General features: G+C 43.6%; 2 long non-coding RNA genes across 2 annotated transcripts; one reads left to right on the top strand and one right to left on the bottom strand.

Moving 5' to 3' along the window:
• Positions 1–3588: 3588 nt before the first annotated feature.
• Positions 3589–6830, bottom strand: LOC149336874 (uncharacterized). The gene is made up of 2 exons (XR_016284343.1): positions 5941–6830; positions 3589–5835 (listed from the first exon to the last, which is right to left on the bottom strand). It is a non-coding gene; the product is annotated as an uncharacterized LOC149336874 (long non-coding RNA).
• Positions 6489–17061, top strand: LOC149336873 (uncharacterized). Its single transcript, XR_016284342.1, has 4 exons — positions 6489–7031; positions 10206–10358; positions 14069–14191; positions 16980–17061. It is a non-coding gene; the product is annotated as an uncharacterized LOC149336873 (long non-coding RNA).
• The last annotated feature ends 384 nt before the right edge of the window (positions 17062–17445 follow it).

Here is a 17445-nt window from a genome sequence, read left to right as displayed (position 1 = left end):
TCATCGGACATCACACCATCTGTTTACCCCTCCCTTCTCCGAAACCCTGCTGCTTGTGCTCTTCTCCTTCAAATGGTTCACCTCATAAGTAGTACAATTCCAAATTATTCACGCTGACTTCTCTCTTTCCTCTAATCTCTCTTCCCCAAGCTTTGCACAGCGGAGCGTCCCGTGCTCCTTTATTGAGCATAGGTGGCTTTGTCGTGGCGTGACTGTGACTGTGACTACGTCCTTGACTGTGTGACTGCGACTCTGTTTTGACTGCGTGACTGTGACTGTGTCCTTGACTGAGTGACTGTGACTTCGGTTTTTTTTCTTTTGTCTTGATTATGTTTTTATTTTTCTGATTTTTATTTTGTGGCCGGCGCTCAGTGCTTTCTTTGACTGTCACGGTGAGAATGACTTTGCAGTGACTTGGGTTTTCTTTTTTTTATTATTATTATTTATTTCGCGGACTGCACGCTGAGCTTTGGCTATCTGCCTGCGTCTAACTTATTATGACGAGACTTTTGTTTTCTTTTCTTATGAGTTTTTTTTAATGCTCTGTTTTTCGTTTAATTTTTTTTCTTTGGAACATTTAGTTATTTTTCATTGAATTTGAATTGGCGTTAAGCCTGGCAAAGCATTGCTGGTCCAGGCATCATCCTCTCTTTTTCTTTTATGTTTTTTTTACCTCTTTTTTGAGAGGACCAATAAAAGGGTAAAAAGGGCTTCGCCACAGTGAAAACATAGTGGGCGGCGCTGGTCGGGAGTTCTCCACTGGTCGCATTTCCTCGGCTGCGCGCGTCGCTCGTAGGACGGGCGGGTTGGGGCGAGCGGGCGGCGGTCCAACGCAGCTGGCTGAGGGTGATAGGGGCTTGGGTCCCGTCGTCGAGGTGCAGGACGGCGCACAGCTGCGGCGTAAGTCATGGCTGGGGGCTGCATAGGTTGCATGGGTGTCGGCGTCACACCCAAGGCCTGTTGAACCTCGTCCCGGATGACGTCAGTGAGCGATGAAGGTTGCGGCTGTGTTCCCGTTGGCAGCAATCGTTGGAGCTCTTCTCGCACAACTTGACGGATAACCTCCCGCAGGTTATCGTTGTTAACGGTGTCCAGGCAGTTTGCTGAGAAGACGCGCTGCTGGCGGTCATATTGGCGGGCTCGGGCGTCAAGGGTTTTTTCCATTGTGGATGCCTCTTCTACGAATTTCGCGACGGTTTTCGGTGGGTTGCGGACGAGGCCGGCAAAGAGTTGCTCTTTAACTCCTCGCATAAGCAACTTCACTTTCTCTTCTTCCTTCATGTTCATGTCGGCACGCCGGAAGAGACGCTTCATCTCCTCAGTATACACTGCAACGGTCTCGTTTGGGTGTTGTATGCGAGACTGTAGCAGCTGCTGGGCTCTCTCCTTTCGCACGACGTTTGTGAAGGTCTTCAGAAGCTGTTCCTTGAAAGTTTCCCAGTTGGCAAGGCTGGCTTCCTCATTCTCGAACCAGACTCTTGCTGGTCCCTCCAGGGCGAAGAAGACGTACCTAAATTTCATGGCATCGTCCCAGTTGTTGAAGAGAGCCACACGGTCGAACTGCTCCAGCCATTCTTCGGGGTCGGCACCAGGCGAAGCGTCGAAGGTTGGTGGCACCCGGGGCTGCTGAAGAATGATTGGAGTCATCGTCTGGGGCAAGCTCATGGTAGATGTTGCTGCTGGCTTTCGCTTCCGGGTAGGGTCCGGCAGAATCCCGAACTCAGGTTCGTCCCCTTGCAGGCGTCGGCTTGCGCGGTGGACTGGACTCAGGTCCTGCGGTAGATGACTCAAAGGGCTGGCGTCACGACTTGTAGGGGGTGTCCGGAATATGGGAGGCTACCCAGCACCTCCACCAGATGTCACGTTGTTGTGACGGCAGTCCAGCGGTCAGGAAGACACCAGAAAGACTTGTAAACTAAGCTCTTTATTTGGGCTGACTTGCGCGCTCAAAAGAACTGAATCACTCGGCGGCGGCGTAAGCAACAGGCGTGCTCGGCGGTCGTCGAACTACGAATGCCCGCCGCTCGCGGCATCGCTCAATTTAAAGCCGGCAAGGAAACTTCCAGATAACAGGTCAAGATCATCTACGGTAATCCGGATAAACCTAGATGCAGCCTTTCATGGCTGCGAACAATCGAGATTAGTCTGGTCGCTTCTCGCGTCACGAACAAAAGTGATAACGACCCTTTCCTGCTGCCTTGAGCGTGAACGAACAAACACTGCAATGATACGTGGCAATATAACCGGTGGTTATACGGAATAACGGTACATTTCTTCGTGTTGTCCTTGGTGAGAGAAGGGTGGCCTTTTGCCCACTTGATTAGGTTTGTGTAAGACTGGACGATAACGTAAACTGTGTAGCCTGTTTTCGATAACCTGGAAATTTGACCGTTAAGGCAATCCAGCCCAGTATGAATGCAGGATGTTTCCAGGTTGGACCTCAGGCATAAAGCAGCAATGCCACTCTTCACGAGTTTCGAATGCTCAGAACTGCAGTCAAGAATCGCCTTTTTTGACATAAGAGAATACTACCAGCAGGTGTGAACAGAATTACCGCACAGCCTAATGCCTAGAAACTGCAGCTCATCTGCTTTTGGCAATTCCAAGTGAAGTTTAGGCCTGAGCCGCACTCTCTTAAAGCTTTCAGGATGTTCACCACGCGGTCACTACAGCCAGCTCTGTCAACTAATACCAAAGAATCGTGTACATGGTGGAAATTGTCTTAGTTCGTGGCTCCTAATCTCTGGCTAAGCACGCGATCGACCTCGCTCAAAGAACTGCTACTTACACTGCAAAAAAATTCCGTGAATGTTACGTACAAACTCTCCATAACAGAACGAACGCTTGCTCTGTTGCATCTGAAATGGAGGGTCCATCCGTAACATATTCGTGAAGGTGGCTGGCCGTATTATGCATTTTCTGAAACATATTACTCGCCGTAACTGTTGGCCCCCGGACTAGGCACCACATGACGTCCCATTTCCGATCTGTGTGGTTTACTCTTGTTCAACAATGTCCACAAACTAGCATGGCGAAAATGAGATTAACCCCATGTGCAAAGGTGAAGATCCGAGGGGGGGTGATAATCAAATGAGACCCAAGTGACGCATAATGTTGTTTCAACGTTGAGGGATTGCTACAAATTGTAAGCAACATTAAATAACAAAGGACTTACTTTGCTATAACTTTAAAAAAAGAACGTTGACTTCATAAAAAAATATTTTCACCATGTTGCTAACCACATGACAGGGTAACAATTAATAAATGCATTTAATAAATAATTTAGAAATGCAGCTTAATGAGGTCAAGAGATAAAAAAAAATTTAGACACAGACAATGGTAGACAACTTCTCTAAATTGAAACTGAACACCAGCTGAAAATACATTACAAACATGATGAAAGTGCACAAGGTGAAAGCCGAATTTCCGTCTGCCGTTTGATAAGGAAACGAACCACTGAGAAAGCCCAAAGCATGGGCAAACAAATTTGTGAATGCAGTGCAATGTAGCAGTCACATCTTTGCTACACAACCATCAATCAAAAACGCTAACTCCTTCACGGATAACAAAAGCACAGGCGCAACAAAATATTGCTAATTGCAATGTTCAATTTATTAGGTACCTATAGCCGGCCATTCATGCCTGGTCTTCCTGCGGATAAATGAAACGCTGCAAAAAAGCAGTGAGCAGCCATAATTGCTGCAGTGACAAGGAGGATGTGCACCGTTGGTGCTGTTCCCTCATCCTGACTAGGAAATAATAGCTGTTTTTTTCTGGAATGTACTCTGGAAGCATGAATTTCCTATCCACCTTTATTTAGCTTGCACTGACACGACACATCATGAACTCTGCAGCTTTGACAAACATGCGGGCCAGTCGACAGCCACAGAAGACTGTAGAACCCTGCTAACTTACAAAAAAACCAGTGCTCAGAAAGAAAAATTATAAAAAAATGAGGAGTTCCTTACACGCACTATGTTTTATATGGTACTAAGAATGCGGCTAAGACATGGCATGAATATTGTTTTTTTCTGCTCAGTTACAAACTTTCTCGCCTGTGCTAACATATTACTGCAATGTAAATAATGAAACATGCCAGCATTGCACAACATGCTGTAAGACTTACAAAATACACCCCCTACAAGGCTACCACATGGCTCTTAGATGTGGCAATGTTTATATCTACCAAACTATCTAGACTAAAATGAGACACCAAGCCTCTGACATCTGGAGATGTGTACCTCCCATGCAATTAGAGTGATTGGAGATGCTTCTCATTGATGGCATTTCAGTTGCTAGGTGTGGAAGGACCGGATATGAAGGTGAACAACTAGACACCCACTTTTTAAGCAACGTCACAATGAGCAATGTGCCTTGGCTTTTCTTCCATCCAAAACGTTTTATGTTCCATGTTTACGTAACTGCTTGCATGTGCTCATTTTGGCTTGCTGAGAGGTTCTTTTCTTTGTTAAACTAGCTTTAACTCTGGCCTCAGTCTTCTGCACCTTCTTAATTTTTTGCTAGTGTTCACCTTAAGTCATGTGTAAGCTCACGCAGATCTCTACTTTTCTACGTTTCCAACCGTCACGTCTTCTCTGCCTTTGTCATGTCCATCACTGCATCCGACGCCTTCAAGTATGCTGTGTATAATCACCTTAACTAATCTGCCTATTAGACATGTATTTTTGTTAGCCACCCACTCCTCTATCTGGCGCTGATAGGCCCTGAGAGTAAATAAATGAATTGTAGTCTAAGCTAAGTCTCAGCAAGCATGCATTATGTTCAGTTTATTTTACCATGCTTACCAGTAAAGAGTGGACGGAAAAAAGCTGCTAAGTGGAGCTTGACATGCCTCTCGCCCCTACACTGGAAAGCAGCAGGCAAGGCATACATAACCACTAACGACAACAGAACATGCCAAGTGTGAAGTAAATCAGTAATGTTCCTCGCATTTATCACAGGGCATACTCTCTGCTCAGTAATTTATTACCCCCTTAGACATTCTGCAAGGAGTGTATACAATGATGTGTCACCACAATACAATGAGAATCATTAACCCTGTGCAAATACAACAGCAAAGAAATTTATGCCCAATAAATGCACTGCTTACATGCAACCAAGAGGCAAGAATGGGACAACCTGGCACATTTATGGAAAATAAGCTCAAAATAATAAAGAATGACATTTGAGCAGCCGCTCATTCCCCCCACCCCCTCCCTCAAAAAAATATGAAAAATGGTCCTCTTCACACGGCACGTTTGAAAGATGCGGCTGTATGTTTGCGACAGTTCCACTACGTGTGAAAATCAGATATAAATAACGCCAACGCATGCGGTTGGAAGCGAGGCGCCAGGGCGCGGGCAAATAGTAATCGTCTTCAGGTGTCGACTGGTTCCACCTCCTGAGGGCCGCTGCTCGACGAATACCACTCATGGCCACGTTCACATCCAACAAGCTTGTAATAAACATTAGACACGTGTTTATCATGACGCAGCAGCAGCTCATCAGTGCTATTGGCCAGTGCTGAATTTTTTAGCTTGATAAACGAAATCATCCACCGAAACGCGTGTCGACCGTTCCTCGCCAGATTCTTGCAGTCCCACGAGGGTGAGCAGCTTTTCCGCCGGCTTCGTCTCCTCTTTAGTGCAGGGCCACTGTCATTGTGACGCACATTCTGCACGGTCGTTTTACTATGCATCGATGCCGCATGGGACAGCAAGCGGTCGTACACTCCAATGCGGCGTACGGGCCGCACACATACACACACCGTAACGACAATACAGCGCGCAGGACGCACGCAGCGAACACGGAAGAACAAAAACCGTTCTAAAGCACCTGTTCACTGAACACCGGGCCGCACACATACACACACCGTAACGACAATACAGCGCGCAGGACGCACGCAGCGAACACGGAAGAACAAAAACCGTTCTAAAGCACCTGTTCACTCAACACCACACATACTCCGCAATTCCGCGCATGGTTCCGACTGCGGGCTTGGCTAGCGCTTCGACTCGTCATGGCCAAGCTGCATGCCCTGCGCTCTTGTGGTAACAACGCTCATGAAACGAAAAGAAAATTTTAATATGTAAAACCATTCAAGTTGTCAGCTAAAAAAGCTACGGTAAAATTAAATACATCTGATATGTTTTCAAGGTGGTGCGCTATTGCGGACGCGAATACGCGAATGGGGCTATGAATTTCCCGTGCAGCTCTGCTAGACACCATAGCTCTGCAAATGGCATCGTGCTCGGAGTTTTGCGCGGCTGACTTGCCCGCATGAATTTTACTTCCTCCGTGCACACATGCTTGGTGAGGTGAACGGTGGTCGGTGCGAACAGTTCGAAGTTTAATCGACTGAAAATTGCTCAAGGAAAGTCAGCGGCATTGCATTGCATCACGAGTGACTGGCGGCAGCCACACGGCATCGTCTCCGGTTTCGTGAACTTGTGAGAAGGTGAGCAATTTGTTCTCAAATTTTGAAAGCGGTTTTTTGTTTGTATTGTAAACCTGTGTCTCGTCGCATGTTATGTTCACGGTAACATCAGCACAACGTGCATGCGCTTTCTGTCTCTATTTGAAGTAACATTGGTCGGTCAGCGTAAACTTTTCGATTCAATTAAGCACAAGCTGTCCATGTTGGTAGTGCGTGTTGAATGTGCTTGTCCTGTCCGCTCTCCCTGTGTTCTGCGTGTTTTTCTGTGCTCCGTTTTTAGATGGATCGATACCAACTAGCCCAACTTTCTTCTTTACTGAACTCTATTTGAGATCATTCTGCGCTCGAGATGGTCTTCTGGTAATTTATTTATTACCAGGTATAGTCTAGAGATTTGGAACCGTTCATCCCACTGCAACAGTGCTGAAAAGCTGTTTTGTGTTTATGCATCTGCTGTCCTTAAACTTTTCGGTAATCATTCGCATGGTTCCTTTGGATCTGGACTACCGGCTACTGTTGCAAGGGACGCCTCGCAGCAGAGCCCCTGGGGACGCCCAGTGGGTCAGCTGTTTGTCCAGGTGCCAAGTTACCAAAGGTACCATTCCAGACATTTTTTTTTTCTGTTCATCAACCTCATATTCCTTGCAAAAATTACAGTATGTAATTGGGCACTAAAAAAATTGGTAACTTATACACATTTCAGGACAGTTCAGAGAAATGAAATGAAAATTGGTTTTTGAGGAAAGAAAATGGGGCAGTAACTGTCTCACTTCTCTCGGTGGACTCCTGAACCTAAGGGAAGGAATAAACGAGGGAGTCTAGAGAGAAATGCACATGCAGCATCAGTATTCTCTCTGTAGACTTTTCGAGACCTGGATTCATTCCTTCTAGGACAGTGCCAAGCAGTAGGTGAACTGCACACAAATTTATTTTCCTCAGGTGCAAAGTAAAAAGTGAAAATGTTGTAAGACAAATCTCTACCCTGTTTCATTCTCACTGCATTTGCTCAAAGCATAATATGAAATCCTGTATTTCTTATACCCTGGTTTCCTTTACTTTGAGCAGTAGGTATTGACAATGAACATCAAGGCAACTCCACTCTCATTGCTTATTGCTGCTTTTAGGTTTCCTCCATGATTTTCTGTTTGTCAGTCCTGGCCTTAACATATTTTCTTCTGCTGCTTAGCTTCGAACTACTGGCTAGGTTACATGGTTCTGCTACTTCTATGTTCACTGTGAGGTTTGAGAGCTTGTTGCTTTGTTCTTTTTTTATAAGCATCTTTGTCTTCTCGAGGCTGATTGGCAGTCCGGAACAGAGACCACATGCATTGTTTATGTTAAGATGATGACATGATAGCCTAGCACATCGTATCGTTGCCATTCGAGCCCCCTGTGTACTTGCTTTGTTGCACTGTGAGCAAAAAAGTTTAGTGGAAGTCGCAATGAGGCGCACTTTTGTTTAGACTAGTGGCAAAGGTTTACTGTTGCTTCGCAGTATAGTGCTCCCACCTGTTGCGCACGAGCATTTAGATGGCTGTTAAATACTACTATCAAGGATTTAGCCATTGTAATGTCGCAGGTCTGTTGTGTAGGATTTCAGATCATTGTCTTGCACTGTCCCCGAAGCCTGTTGTGTGTCAGTTACGCCACTATGCTGTTGTATTTCTGTCCAGTGTAAAAAATATTTTCTGTGATTATGCTACACGCACAGGTTCATGGGGAAGTAAATATTTTGTGTCGCTTCAACCGGGTAATGCTTCAGAATGAACACATGCAAAAACCCATGCTGTTAAAAGCCTCGGCTTGTGTAACCCAAGTGTGAGGAGAATACTATTATGGCAGGGATTCTTGCATTGCAACCTTTTAAATTCCTTTTTTGTAAAAAGAATGACGAGAGGTTTCATGAGTTACAGCTCTCTTTCATTGCTTGCTCAGAGAAAGCGTTTATTGTAAGTAAGCAGTAGTGGCTTTTTTCTATTGTTCAAGCAGCAGCGTCAGCATGCCTCATCATTTTTGTCTTGAATGACTGAAGGTGCTTCCAGAGCATTGCCTTCTTTTTTTCTTGTTGTTTATTCAGCATGCAATATTGTGTCTATAGATTGCTCTTTAGCATTATTTTGCGTTCTCCCAAGCAAATTTTAGGCGACCAAATTCAGAAGCACCTTGTATTGGCCTTACATGCTCGCTATTAATGCAGAAGTAATTATATGCCACACTAAACACCAAATCTACATCCTTCAGAGTGGGTCTAGAAGCTTGTCTCCAGACTCTTGCCTTCAAGGAGTTTTTGCAGGTTTCATGTATCTGCTTGGTGTTGGAAGTGACAGCCTTGACTGATAATGATGAGCATTAGACACACATTATGCATTTACAGTTAGGCCGGAACGAAATGCGAACATACATGTGCAGTACTTTTCTACTTTGCAGCGAGGTATACATTTAGAAAGGGTTCATATATGTGTATTAGGTAGATCTCTTAACCAGAAACAGGAATCAGGCTAGCTGCATACTCAAGCTGAAATCACACAGGTGAAATATTTTGTCTTGTTCATAGGCACTGTTTGCATTTCATTCCAGCCTGATTGTGCACTACTGCCATAGCAGGTACCCTATATAAACGAGACACTGTCTTGTGGAAAATCATGCGCATATGTTTTAGACACGTTTGTGAAGAAATGTGCAGCTACAAACATTGCATACTTGGTTATTCATAATGCTTTTTTTTCTCATGTGCATAGAACAATGATCAGCTACATTGCTTGCTTTGTTGTTCTATTTTTCTGCTAATATTAAACTACATATTAATCTCAAAGACCCGATGTTCGACTGAATGATCCTTCTGTGTCCCACTAGGAAGGCAAAAGCATCACGCCTAGGGCTCATTCACCACCCTTCACCCCTGTTTTGGTTTCAGTCGGTCAGTTATGCTATTAATGAATGTAATCACTTTATAGGACAAGTATATATGAAAATATATTTTGGGCTAAATGAGGTTAATTATGCTATTAATGAATGTAATCACTTAATAGGACAAGTATATATGAAAATATATTTTGGGCTAAATGAGGTTAACAAGTTATCCACTGTGCACAATGGTATGGTTGGTCTTGTACATCTTTACTTGGGTGTTAATGTTTCTTTTGTGGTTGCTGTCTAAATAACTTTGCCTGCCTATTGTCTCCTAAGTCCTTTTATGCCCGTCTTCCTTCCTACTGGCTCTCTCCCTTTTCAGTCATTCCTTTTTCCTTTAAACTGGCGATTGGTCACAAGCCTGCTGTGGGAATGGCAGCTAGCACTAGGCCCCCTTTTTTTTCATTGAACCTGCACTGCTAATATTAACGCTAATAGTACTGTATCAGTATTTATGTGATACTGCATTTTTTGTTATGCACAAATAGTTGGCTAAGCCAATGGTAGCAGTGTTGAATATCACAATATATCATGCATATATCTTGCATGCAATATCAGTATCAGTTTATTCACTTTGGATGAAGGTTATACAAACAGGGTGATAAAAGCATCTGGGCCCTTAGCAAGCTGCTAGTTCGGGCCCATGCAATAAGTGCACAATATAGTGTACCCAGCCGTCAACATAAGAAAAAAAAGTGTACATTTTATATGAATAGAAGATGTTACACAAAACTATATCAGTATATTCACTATTACGCTACCCTATATTTCTTTCAGCTCGGCCGTTTGGCTGTCGATATTTTGTGCTGCTTTCCGAGCTTAGTCCACTCAAACTAAAACTTTGCGTTCTGTGTTGCAGGTAGAATCTACAATGAATGCCGCACTGTGTCTTGTAAGCAGGAGGCGGTGTTAATGGAGCCATGAACTTTTCTTGCGGATGACTGGCGTTGGCCTTATTATGCACTGAACCTCAAGTGTGAAGAGGAAAATGTCGTGTTGGATTTCTGCACAGGTGAGACATCATGGTGAATCTACCAGTGCGAAAGACTAGACAAGAGACAAGACAGCCGCTGAGTCGCGGCCATAGTTTATTGAAGTGAATAGGGAATACATGAAGAAGCCAAGCAACACCACAAACCACACAATTACAAATAAGCATACATGACAACATGAGTCAATGCCCCTGAACATTCCCCTGATCGAGATAGTCCAATTCATTGCGTGTTAGTGCGATAGACAACACACTTGCACATTAGTCACCGAGTCGTAAGGTGTGTCTAGCCTCAATAATCTACCATTTAATCTTCTCTGAATTTACTGCCAAAATGTGTGCTGCCAAAAGAAAAGGGTAGCAGCCTTCACATCCCTTGCAATATACAGAAAAGTTAGAACCCCTACCCTCTTGTGCTCCTGTAATCTTACATTGATACACCTTCCAGTTTGACCTATATAGACCCGACCACAAGATACAGGGTCTGATACCATGTTCATTTTACAAGGTACATATACATTTCACTCCACATGTGTACTTTTCTCTAGCCACATTCACAGAATTATTCTTAACAATTTTACATATTTTAAACAACTTATTAGGGGCCAAGAAAATCGCTTTTCCATCATACCTTCTGGCCGCATTTTTCAATTTGTGCGACAATCTATGTATGTACGGTAACACAACCGGTCTTTTGGCATCTCGCTGGCTGGCCCCGGCCTGATTGCGCCGGTCGCCGTGAAAAGCTTTCGGCTTCCTTAACAATTTATTGTATGCTCTTGCAAATAACATGGTTAGGAAATCCTGCGTTCATTAACCTAAAATGTACTCTTGGAAACTAGTCGTCATGCTAAGAAAGCATGACTTCATCAATTCTGAGTCCAGGCTTGACAGTCCAATGCTATCTTTCACTAGCTTGTAATAGCCAACCTGTGTCCAAGTAGCAGCTTAACACTCCTGGGTGAATATCACCAGCACACATGGTGTGTGCAGATCAACTTATCAAGGTAAGGTCCAGAAACCGCAGCTCCTTTTGTGGCGACATTTGCTCCAAGGTAAACCTAAGACAAAGGCCTTGCTCCTTAAACAGATTGAGAATATGCTCACATCCCAAATTATCAGAACATTTGTAAAAGACCAGAAAATCATCAACATAGCAAAAGATTTTTTCCCCCAGTCCATGCAAGTCCTTGACAATCATTCTATACACCCTACTTAAAATATCTCTTAGCACAAGGCCCATCTTCGAACCACTACATATACCAGATTTTTGAACACATACCACACTGCAGTACTCTACAGCCATGCTCTTAAAATAAATGCTATTCACTAGCATGCTCTTCAGATGAATTTCAGAAAAGGGTTCTTGCAAAATTTTGTCTGGTTATTTGCAAAAGCATTTGTCTACTTCGCATCTTGAAGATCGGTTTCTTGTACTCAATTCGCAGCGTGGTTGAGTATCTGAAGAATAGCAATCCAGCAGATTGTCTGGTGGTTAGTGTCGATGTAGAACTATTTTATTCCATCCTGTATGAGGACCTTATGAAAAGCTTGTGAATGTGTATATCGGAGCACAATGATGAGCTTGTGTTTAGGAACAGGTGCGTAGTAGTCTTTTTTTGGACTTACTTCCTTTTATTTGAAGAGCATGTTTCTGGAGTATGGCTGTGCGGCATATGTTCAAAAGTCTAGTATATGTATCGATTGAATGCCTCTGTGCTAAGTAATATTCTCTTAAGCAGGGTGGATGGAGTGATTGCCAAGAACTTGCATGGGCTGGGGGAAAATCTTTCACTGCGTCTGATTTTCTGGTCTTTTACAAAAGGTTGCGATAGTGTGGGACCTGTGCATATTGTCAAGTTGTTTAAGGAGCAAGGCCTTTCTTTAACTTAGCATTTCCTTAGAGGAAATGTCCCATCAAAAAGAGCTGTGGTTTCTGGGCTTCACCTTGATGTTCTGCACATGCCATGTATGCTGCCGATATTCACCCAGGAGTGTCAAGCAGCTACTTGACTATTGGCCGAACTATTCTAAGCTAGTGAAAGATAGCATTGCGTCATCTAGGCTAGGCTCGGTATTGATGAAGTGATGCTTTCACAGCATGACAAGTGGTCTCCATGAGCAGATTTTAAGGCTTACGAAAGCATTATTCCCCAACCATGCTATTGCAGGAGTGTGTGATAAATTGTTAAAGCTGAGCGTATAAGATTGATCAAGTTGGTCAGACATGCTAAAGGTAAGAATGGCATAGCATCATGTAACGAGGACAGCAGGAGAGCACACACGCATTAGTGCCAACCTTGGAGCAGATACAGAATCCAAGAGCATGTGCTTGACATTCAGCGTTGGCAGTCAAGGGTCGGGCTCATTCAATCTTGAATGTTCAAATCAGTGTTTTCTCATTTCCTTGACTGCCAGTGCTGATTGTCAAGCACGTGCTCTTGGATTCTGTATACACTCCAAGGTTGGCACTTGTGCGTGTGCTTGTTGTCCTGCTGTCCTTATTACTTGATGCTGCGCCATTCTCCTCTTTAGCATGTTAAAGCTAAAACCCTTTCACAGGGATTGGCAGGATACGGCCAGGGCCAGCCATCGAGATACCAAAAGATCGACTGTGTTACTGTACATATGTAGATTGTCGCACAATTTGAAAAATGTGGTCAGAATGTATGACGCAGAAATGGTGCTTTTGGCCCCTAATAAGTTGTCTACAAACTGTAAAATTGTTAAGAATAATTTTGTGAATTTGGTCCGGGAAAAGCATATGTGCCTTGTAAAATGTATGTGGTGTATCGGATACTGTTATCTTGGGGTTGGGTTTATGTTGGTCAAACTCGAAGGTGTGTGAATGTAAGACTACGGGAGCACGAGATATTTGGATATTGGTAGGGGTTCTAACTTATCTGTACATCGCAAGGAATGTGAAGGCTGCTAGCCATTCCTTTTGGCAACACTCATTTTGGCGATACATTCGGAGCAGATTAACCGGAAAATTATCGAGGCTAGACACATCTTATGACTCGGTGACAAATCTGTGAGTGTGCTGTCCATCGTGTTCATATGCAACGAGTTGGACTATCTAGATGAGAGGAAAGTTAAGAGCGATCTTTTACTCATGTTGTGGTATAGCATATCTGTAACTGTGTGGTTTGTGGTGTTGTTTGGCTTTTCTATGTACTCCCTGTTTACTTCAATAAACTTCAATTGCGAGTCAGCGCCTGCTTTGTCTCCTTTCTTGTCATTGTCTCGTGCTGGTAGGTTCACGTACTTGCAGAGTAGATTCACTGAATTGTATACTTGCAGAGGCTTGTGAAGAAAAACCAGAGGAATTTTCTTTCCTTTGTCTGGAATGGAAGTTAAAATTTTTTTTTGCATTGCTAGATGGTTGCAGCATGAAATTCCATTCTGGAAGGGTAAACCCACTAAATTGTACATTTTGTGTGCAAGGGTACTGATGCTTGCATGAAACTGAAAACATTCGTCCAGGCTATCTGGCTAGCTTTCTTCTTCCTTGTGCCCAGATTTTTTTAAACAATACTTTGTCAGATTTATTTTGACCAGAATTTCTAACATGTTAATTATACCACATTTTGTGATCATATACAACAAAATTAAAACATGATGATCACTGGTGTATGGTTTAGTCTGGGGTAGAATGATGAGAAGTACCTAGTATATAGTAAAATTTAATATTACTAGTCTAACATAAACAAAATTGCTCTTTTTTTTAGTGGAAAATTTTGCTACCAGAGAGTCGGAGCGGCATGGCATGATGAAGACTTGGACAATGTGCATTCCAAAGTACCTGTATTCATGTCGGCACGAGAGCTTGCGCACAGTGCTTCAAACAGTTGGTGAGTACCTTGGTGCTGTGCTTCTGCTTAAATAGATAGGTAGATATTTTATTTTAAATGTGCCTGAACAGCCAATTGGCCTAAACGAGTGCACACTAAGTCAATACAAACACCATGACGTGAACAGACATAATACAGAAAAATGGTCACAAATACGATGATAATAATAGTAAAGAAAAACAAGCATAATGAATAAACAATGAAAACAGCAAATTAGGCAAATATTTCTGTGTCATAAAAAGTTGAATTGTGTTATTTGCAAACGAGTCATTGGTGAAATGGCATGCATGTCAGAATAAAATCTATCATAGCATTTGGTGGTTTTTCCCTGAGGCACACGAAATCGCAGTGACATCAATAACGGCTCACAGTCAATAGAGCCGAGCACAACTTTATGTAGAAAATCCATGTCATAAAGAGTAGACATACCAAGGTCTGCTAGAAGAAAGTCGTGGTCTTAGAAACGACAGCGCTCAATATATCTATCACAAGGGATGCATACAATCTTCTGCTGAACATTTTCGATTTCATCGCCAGAGGTAACAGAGGCACTATTCTAAGCTACTGATGCAAACTCAAGACGTGGCATCACGAGAGCACAGTAGCCAAATTATGTTTTTAATCTGAATAAGAGTGTGTATCTGAAAATTTGAGCAAAAATTGAGTAGCATTTAGATATTCTTGCACGAAATACCACTGTTAAAATTGGTTATAAATGATATGTCTCACATGTACACTTATCTGCTGAATATAGTAAGCATGGCTTGCGACCTGAGTGCCTCCGATGTATGAAAAAAATGGCCAGGTTACTGCATGACGCGTGGAGCAACCCAGTGTAGCACATTCAGGCTTCATGGACTGGAGAATGAAGGCAGTAATAACTTTAAGAACAGAAAATACAGGACCAGGAAGCTGACAGAACACACTGACACTCGGTGCATGAAGGGCATTATGGAGTTGCCTGTCGTGTCGTGCAAGATGGAGGTCGCACAGACAGATGTTAAACATGAGTCGATGCAGATACCTTCTGTCATTACGTAGTACTCACTGCAGAACTCAACAAAAAAGAAGCAAAGGTAACAGCTGAGCATGGCCAGACTCTTGTGCTTTCCTCCGCAAGCAATCTGGAAGCGCAACTCTTCGAAGTCTTTTATGCTTTCACTCGACATATACATCATCACTTCATGTGTCGAGGAAAAGTACATACCCTTAATGTCAAATGACATAGCACTTACAGGACACAGTAACAGCTTACTGAGGTGTTCTGATGCATCTACAGGGCACCTCATGAGAGATTCTTAGGCTTCAGAGCACTCAATCTGTAGGGCGCCTCATGAGAAATTCTTAGGCTTCAGAACACTCAGCTCTTGCAGAAATTGTTTCAAAGTTTGTTGCCACATGGACCTCTTCGTAATAATGACCCTAAAAGTGAGCCTTCCTTTAGTGTCACAAAAAAAGGCCTAGGACATGGGTCCTTTTTGCTCCTTCATTAGAACCAAAATGTTTGCGAGCGAGATCTTTCACAGATATGGAATGATTTCACGAAATGTCAAAGGGAAGACTGAAGCTGTGCGAAGCAATACCAGCAACAGCCCTGCCGCGGTGGCTCAGTGGTTACGGCGCCCGGCTGCTGACCCGAAAGACGTGGGTTCGATCCCGGCCGCGGCGGCCAAGTTTCGATGGAGGAGAAATTCTAGAGGCCCGTGTGCTGTGCGATGTCAGTGCACGTTAAAAAACCCCAGGTGGTCGAAATTTCCGGAGCCCTTCAACACGGCGTCCCCATAGCCTGAGTTGCTTTGGGACGTTAAACCCTAATAACCAAACCAAGCGATACCAGTTACAAACACATCACAGCTGTTGAAGAAGCTGAAAGATTCATGCCTTCATCCTTTTTCTACATCAGACACATGACTACACTTTGTCTTTCTGGGCCATCATTTTGAAAAGGTTAACATGGCAGCGGCCTTCGGTTAAATTTCTGCAAGGAGCCCTTTGTGGGAACTTAAGCATCTGTTCCTCGTGAGGCGTACTGCACAGATATTTGAATACCTTAGTGAGCTGCAACCAGCACCTGTGGCTGCATTTTCACTGACATCAGAGATTAGTACATTTTCGTGCAGATGCTGAGATAATGGAAACTATGACTGAAAGCATAAGGTTTCGGGGAAGTATGCTTCCTGATTGCTTGTGGGCAAGTGCTGGGTAACCACCAATCCAATGGGTACAAGCTTTCTCCTCACCTGGTGCTCGTCTCCTTTAGGGTGAAATGCCTGCCAAATGGTTTGTTGCCCCACCTTGAGATGAAGAAAATACCTTGTGCCATGGTGCTCTTTGTCCTCAGATTCCCTCGCGCCATCAAAAATCAATCATCATCATGCTTGTGGGCAAGTGTCTGGCCTTTTTCAGATGTTACCAATGTTCCTTGCTCACTAAGTTGTGCATTGGGTACTATGTAATGAAAGGCATCTGCATTGAATTGTATTTGGCACCCATCCTTAGCTACTTTATATTTGCACAAAATTGTAGACAACCGTAAAGACTTTCATGCACACAGTGGTGTCCGAGTAAGCGCATTTTGTCTGCTTCTTCCTGGCCCTGTGGTTTCTGCTGTTTACTGTTATGAGAAATATATTTTAGGCAATGAATCATGTTGGTTTGGTTCTCAGTAAATGGCTTTTACAAGCTTCTACGAAAGCCGATTGCTCAATAGCGGATGGTTCAAACGTATTTGTGAAATTTATAATTGGTGTTGTGTGGCTACTAAATGAGGATTTTTTTATCTTTTCAGATGGATCCGAAAGCAATTTTTAGAGGTACAATGTGTGCAATTTGTCATGAAAATAAAACGTATGTACTTGTACTCAACCAAACACTTGCCACTCTTTCATTCTAAGTTGCATTCTTTGTACGTGTGCAATACATAAAATGCATGAAAGTCTTGTACATAATACTTATTTCCTCGGCCTCTGGACTGCTATATCTGCAGTGAACGTTCTGGGCAGAAGCTATACACAGATGCATGTGCATGTACTACTGAAAGTATTATCGAGAGCAATAATAACAGACCCCTGCCAGCGCGGGCCGATCTGTGCCAAACTGCATGCAAGCGCCGCTTGACGAAGCACTCCAGATGCTGAGACGAGCGCAGTGGCACGCAATGCGTAGCGCTCCTCGAGATGGGCGCACGCCACTGCACTGGTCTCGGCACTAGGAGCGCTTCGTCAGGCGGTGCTCACATGCAGTTTGGCGCGGAT

Source organism: Amblyomma mixtum, chromosome 7 (assembly GCF_055824585.1).
Source record: "Amblyomma mixtum isolate Tamu chromosome 7, ASM5582458v1, whole genome shotgun sequence".
NCBI lineage: Eukaryota > Metazoa > Arthropoda > Arachnida > Ixodida > Ixodidae > Amblyomma > Amblyomma mixtum.
Note: the sequence above shows the minus strand (reverse complement) of the source record. Positions and strands in the feature narration are given on the sequence as shown.